Genomic DNA, 7,226 nt, shown 5'->3' on the forward strand with positions numbered 1-7,226 from the left:
TGGGCTCTCAGAGTGAAGTATCCAAGTCCGGTGTGGAGTCGACAGATATCTCGGCTGGGCTTCCACTTATTGTCCGGCCTGTTTGCATCTTCAGTTGGGGTTTGCAGGGAGGGGTGCCCAGGTGCGGTGTGGGGTCGATAGCCATCTCGACCTGGCTCTTTTCTTTGTTTAGCTTAACCGTTCGTGTCCTGCTTTTTCTTTCAGGCTGATGAACGTCGCCTAGGGTCGTTACCGCCTGAATGGGTAGTTACTGCTGGGTTTGGGGAAATTCTTCGGCCACACTATATTTTATATACTTTTTACATTGTTACAAATTTAGTTATATACTTCTGTTATAAATGCAAAGGCAAATTTGGGTTAAATAAAAAAACAATTTATTATAAAACAATTTTTATAATAAAAATAAACAATGAGGAAAAACCACAATAAAACAAACAGCGCAGCGCTGGGTGGACAGGGGTCTATACCCAAAGGTATAGGTGTTCCCAAATCCACGAAGGAGGGTAGACTGTCTGGGGTTTTTATAGGGATTTTGTGTCCTGAGGCTAAATTCCAGGTAGGCACCATTCACCAAGGGTCCTTGATTGTTGGATGAATTGATTTCCTGGCATTGGAGAATAGAGTCAAATAGACGTCCGGGCAGAATCTCCTCATATGTAAAGAAGTTCTGAGTGTTCTTTGATTTCATTTTCGGTTTGGGCTCTCAGAGTGAAGTATCCAAGTCCGGTGTGGAGTCGACAGATATCTCGGCTGGGCTTCCACTTATTGTCCGGCCTGTTTGCATCTTCAGTCGGGGTTTGCAGGGAGGGGTGCCCAGGTGCGGTGTGGGGTCGATAGCCATCTCGGCCTGGCTCTTTTCTTTGTTTAGCTTAACCGTTCGTGTCCTGCTTTTTCTTTCAGGCTGATGAACGTCGCCTAGGGTCGTTACCGCCTGAATGGGTAGTTACTGCTGGGTTTGGGGAAATTCTTCGGCCACACTATATTTTATATACTTTTTACATTGTTACAAATCTAGTTATATCCTTATTTATTCTTTCACGAATTTTTATCCAAGGTTACATTTATCACAGAAGGAAGGAAGGAAGGAAGGAAGGAAGGAAGGAAGGAAGGAAGGAAGGAAGGAAGGAAGGAAGGCAGGAAGGCAGGCAGGAAGGCAGCCAGGAAGGCAGGAAGGCAGGCAGGATGGAAGGCAGGAAGGCAGGAAGGCAGGCAGGAAGGAAGGCAGGCAGGCAGGCAGGCAGGAAGGAAGGCAGGAAGGAAGGGAAATCTTGCTTTCTGAGATCAAAATTAGACAACTTGGGAAGGTTTGGAGAACTAGTGTGAGATTAAGGCTACCTTTCCCTTGGTCTTATCACCTACTGCTCTTTTTATTCACAGCAGCTCTTTCAGGCTGTCCCTCGGTCCTCCCCCACTGCTGCAGCGTCTCCGGCCAGGGCAGGCTATGTTTTAGCAGCTCGCTCTGCGGGCGGGGGGACTCACAGACAGCCACCTGAATGGGGACCCTGGTGGGGGAAGCCCGTGCCCTGCCTCCCTCTTCTGCACTGCCCCCATACACTCAGGACTGCCACGCTCAGCGTACCAAACCCCCACCATAGCCGAGGTGGCAGCACCCGGAGACCACAGCGCTGAGCATCAGCGCTCTGGTCTGGGGGCTCTGCCACCAGGCCAGCCCGCTCCTCAGTGGCAAACCACGCGAATCGTGCCCGTCGCCACCGCCGGGACAGCGAGTGCGTACGGCAACCCCGCACCCCTCGAGGCCTTGGCATAGCCAAGGCAGTTCCTGACCCCTGTAGCGCCCGACGCAAACCGCACCCCGCGCCGCCTCCGCTGGGTGGGTGAAAACCGGAAGCTGCTGAGCCAGACCCCGCTAGCTGCCACTCACACAGACTGGCCCCTGATGCAGCCCCCGAGGTCCCGCCACTTGCATAAAAGTGGTCAAACAGCTCCCAAACCTGGCAACCCCTGAACCGGTGTCCTCAGGTGCTCCTGATATCTTCCTTCCCTGGAGCAACCCCTATTCCTAATTGTATTTGCAAATCCCTTCCCAATGTCAGGAAAAGTAATCCACAAACACCAGAGGTTTATGTCCAAAAAGGAGACAGAGGAGTCCTTTTACTTTATTCTAATAAAGGGAGAGGCCATGACGCATTCCCCTGGGGTCTCTCAAATTTTTGGAGGGCGCAGCCTCCATTTTATCCTAATTTCCTGGCCACTGTCCCTTCTCTCTTTCCCTATTGTCTGACGTACTTGAGTGGTACAGACTTCCCGGAATGCCTGATGCCTAAGATTCCCCTCTAATGTATAACCTTCCCTCTTAATTCTTAACTCTTGTGGAATTTATGGTATTTCCCCAGTGTCCCCTCCATCTTTCACTCAATCAGTGGAATCCATCCTTTTGTTTCTGTTATATCTCAGTGATAGTTTCATCTTATCAGCAGTCCCACAGATTGTTTTTAAAGACAAACATGTCATTCTTCTCACCAACAAGTTGATGTCTGCTCCAGGAACTAATAAGACATCTCCTTTTCCTATTCTGATTTCTCCTCCAATTTCTACAGCTCCAGTGACAGGAGTCTCAAACCCTTCTCCCCGTGTCATGGGGTGACTTTTAAGACAGCTTTGGGAGCTAAAGAAGTTGAAGCTGCTGGTGGCTGATGGGACTCTTTTTTTCTTGACCAATTATCGGTCATTTCTAAGAACTGACAGCAGTTTTAACCATTGAAAAGTGAGATCAACTTGTGAACACCACCTTAAGATGCAAAGCCAGAGTTCTCTTGTTCTCTTTGGTTTCTGGCTTCTGAAAAAGTAACAAGGCTCTGTCTCGGCCTCCTCCTCCCCCTCCAGGCTGGACAAGGCCGTGGGGGGGGGCGGGGGGGGGGGGGGAAGAGAAACAGAGCCGGCCAGCCTGGCTTAGTTTGTAGTTTCTGCTGCTGGACTGAAACCTGACACCATGAACACTTGCAGCTTTTCTAAGACTTTAATTCTTTTACTACTTGGATAAAACGTACAGATTAATCCTTTTTCCCAGAGAGAGAGAGAGAGAGAGAGACAATCAACATGAAGAAGACAGTGAAGAAAAAAGTTTTAGATGGGGAAGAGAGAATAAGGAGTTGATTTATAAGCTGAAATATTTTTCTGTTAAAGCTATAGAGATGGACAATAGTGTTCTGAAAAAAATCTCCTTTAATTCATGAAAGAGCATATTGGGAGGAATGGAGTGTTCAAAGTGTGGATTTTGAGCAAAAGGTAGAGTAATTGTGATACAGTGAGGTGTTGGAACAGAGTGAAGATTTGAGGCCTTGAGGGCAATGAGAAAACTGTTTTCCAGAGAAGACCACAGAGACAGATGGAGAGAACTTTTGCCTTTGAATGACTCATCCTTAAAAATGACATCCCTAGACTCATGACCCATACACACCTCAGAGTGATGTGAAATGGGAAGAGTGAACTGATGACAGGATTTCCAGGCAGCTGGCATCAGAAAACTATAACAGAAATAGTTTTCTCGTGAAAAACTCCATAGATTAGCAGAAGAAGACATCTGTTTCTCTACAAAGGCTGATGAAAAGACTCTAGCAGGAATTGGGACTGTTTTAAACACCAAAGTTCCTAAGTTTTTGTCTCTATGTTGTCATGTGAACAAATGAATGGTGAGTAGTGGGGGATAAAAAGGTTTTCTGAATGTTTATTCTGGGGCTCTTATTCTTGTAGTTTTGTTAATAAACTTTCTTTATTCCTTTTAAGTTTTAAGCCTGTTTTGCTCTTGTTCTAATCCATATCTCACAGCAAGAAATAAGTAATTTTTTAGTTACTGCTTTAAAACCACGACACCCTGCTACCTCTACTGTGTCACCACCTACACCACATCCTTCTGGAATCTCTACCACATAAGTTCTTTCTGCTTCAGAATCAACCACAAATTCTAATACTTCTTCTTGGGGGGCTACCCCCAAAGTTATGAAAAGCTTCAGATGGCACTCATGCCCCCCCCCAAAAAAAGAGCCTACTTTTCTTTATTTTCTCCTTGGATTCATCCCCTGGAATCCTTCCAAGCCCCTCTCTAAACTTCACTGCTCTTCCCAAAATCACAGACTTTAAGCAGAGACACAGCCTGCTGCTGCAGAAGCCCACAACACAACCACACAGGGAATTCTCCTGGGACTTAGGAAAACAAGAGCTGCAGCCAGAGTGCCCCTGGATTGGAGCTGATGCCACACACTGGCACTGTTAGGCATTCCACTTGCACATCTGTCTAAGAAAGAGCTCCCTGAGATAGTCCCACACCAGTCCTCACTCCTGGAATTACAGAACCAAATGTGCCCAAGGCTTTACAAAACTTTGGCATGGAAAATTCAGGTCTCAGAGGAACCCCTCAACTCCTGCTTCTTCTCCCCAAGGCCCCACCCAAGCTACATGCCAGCTCACAGCACATTGGAGCAACTCCCCTCCAGAGGCTCTAGCTGCCTGGGGGAAAGTGGAAAGTGCTGGAGGAGTGAATCACTTCTAAAAATAACCGTGACTCTGATTGGGGACCAAAGCCACCACCCTGGGGCACAGTCTCTCTGAAAACCAATTTGGGGCAAAGCCTTTGCGGCTCCTGGACCACAAGTCCTTGCCCCTTTGCTACTCCGAGGCTCCGAGACAGGAGTCCACAGGGAGGAAAGGAACCACACCAAGTCTTCCCACCGTGACCCAGCCCACCCCAGTCCCCATGGAGGCACCGCTCCCATCCTCACTCTCACCCTCCCCCCCCAGCACAGAAAATTTTTCCTTCTCAACAACACAATACAATACACATCCTTCCAGAAAGCAAAGTCAAACTTTAAATCAACAACCACACACATTTATTTACGCATACTCACTCACATCTGTCTCACCCTCACTCATTCTTACTCACAACAAAGCAACAATAAGGTACCTTTGATAGTAAAAGGTTCTAAAATCTTAGAAAATTCAGGGACTTAGAAAGAAAGTTAAGCCCTGGGAAAAAGTAGGCCCTGGGAAATGTTAGGCCTTGTGCTTGCTAAAGATCAGGTGAAACTGCACCTGTGTAATCAGTATATGATAAATGATAGAATTGTTAGATGTGATTAGATATAATTATTGTTTCAAGAACATGAGGAACAATGTTAGGGGTTTGAGGGGATCACGAGAAATTCATGCTTGGATAAAAATGATGCATACAATAGAACAATGTAAGTTTAATAATTAATATGTAAGTTTTAGAACGATAGAGTATAAAACATGTTCAGCTTAAAACCAAGATGGGTCAGATTCAGGTATGTGTACCCCTGACACCCAGAGCTCTTTAATAAGGCACCTTCATATAATCATTCCGTGATTATGTGTGTTCCTGAACGCTAACACCTTTTTTACTTTCAAGTCACTTGTTAATATCCACCCATGGGTATTGTAAGATCTCAAATGTTCCAGGTTTCTTGGATTAATCCTCAGTTTGGCAGCACTGTAACTTTTTTCCAGTCTCTCTCAGCCTCCTTTGGGCTGAATTCTTTTGGGATCCTCCCTTGTGGGGAGTCCCACTTATCTCAGTTCTTATTTTTCAAAGAAAACTCCCGGGCTCATTAGAATCTAGTTTCTCATGTTTATTGAAGGATCCTTACAAAACTTGGCAGGTCTATCCAGACTGACTGCACAAGCTTAAATCACCACAGCCTGACTCATTTCGCTCTGATGATACAAAATAGCCCCGAACCACGCGGTCTCTTCACCTTTATACTAATTTTTACCCTATTAACTACAGACACGTGTATTGTTATATCTTAACAAATAAGTTTTCTATATCTACTCACGTAATTAAAAGTGCAACTAACTCTAAACCAATTATTCTTTGTGCTTCTAAAAACTGCAGAAGCATGGAGAAGAAGGAAGAAGAAGGATTAAAAACTACACCCTTTTTCCTCCATCTTTACTCCATGTCCCTTCTAAAATCTATATTTTCACCTCAGTGATATATTAAACATTTTTTACTTTCTACTTAATTTCTTACAAATTTTGGCTTGCTCAGGGATATTTGGAAGCCTTTCTGTCAATATTATATAGGATTGATGTATTTTTTAAGAATTGAATAGACAGAGAAATGTCTCTACGTTTCTGAACTCCTACAGCACTAAGCTCAAATTTCTTGGATTTGGCCCTCAATTCAGCAGCATTAAACCCAAATTTCTTGTATTTAATTTACAATTTGGCAGCATTGAGACCAAATTACTTGGATTTAATCCACAACCTGGCAAAATTTTGGGGATCCCCACTTTTATCCATTTTCCCAGTGGATTGTGCCAGGAAAACCTTCAGATCCCTTTCCCTGAGGAGTTCAACCCTTCCCCTGAGACCCAGTCCTAGTCACACCAGGGGGGTATCTTGCAACCCTCCTTCCCGCTCCCCCAAAAAATACTTACAATCCTTTTTTCTTCTTCGGGTCTTTGTGCACAAGTATTATGATGCTAAATACTGCGGTTTAGGGAGCGTTTTCCTTTTCCTTTACTTTATTTGTCTCCTTCTTGTTCACAGGGTATTTACCTGCAACCACTGATTCACGCCAGAAGAAATGGAGCAGGGTCCGCAGAACTTGGAAGGGCTAGCCTTTTCCCCGCTCAGGATCTCCCCGTGGTCTCAGAGGTGAGGTGTTTATCCTGGAGCGAGTACCCAATTGTGAAAAACAAGGTTCACATTTTTTTATAAAAAATTTTAGAAGTTTAATAGAAAGACAATTAGGAGACAGAAATAAAGCAAAATGAACAAATACAGATGGGTGGTTCAGCATTCAGCTAAGACCACACCTTACTAACAAAGGATTGTCCCTTAAAAACAGAAATCTTTTGCATATTCATAAATGCTTATGCATGATTCAAACATTCCTCTTAAGTTTTAGATGTTCCTTTGTTTAGCTTCAACTCCCGCCCTCCCCAATAGATCAATCTTCTTGGCTTCATTGAGTCACACACTTCCCAATAACAGAGGTTCAATAAATTCCTCCCTTGGATCTCGGGTCACTGCTGTCTTCATCTGGATAAATTAATCTAACAATGCAGGGGGGTTTCTGACTATCTTTTCAGTCTATGGGTTATATGAACAAAAGCAGTCTTTATTTTAATACCATGCTACAGCCTAAATATATATATATATATATATATGTATATGTATTACACTACTATTTCTAAGTTTTATCAATAACAGAACTAAAATAAACTATATTAATACAGTAAAGT

Source organism: Pseudopodoces humilis, chromosome 12, assembly GCF_049639895.1.
Source record: "Pseudopodoces humilis isolate 2021_Gansu_Grassland_sample_001 chromosome 12, ASM4963989v1, whole genome shotgun sequence".
Taxonomy (NCBI): Eukaryota; Metazoa; Chordata; class Aves; order Passeriformes; family Paridae; genus Pseudopodoces; species Pseudopodoces humilis.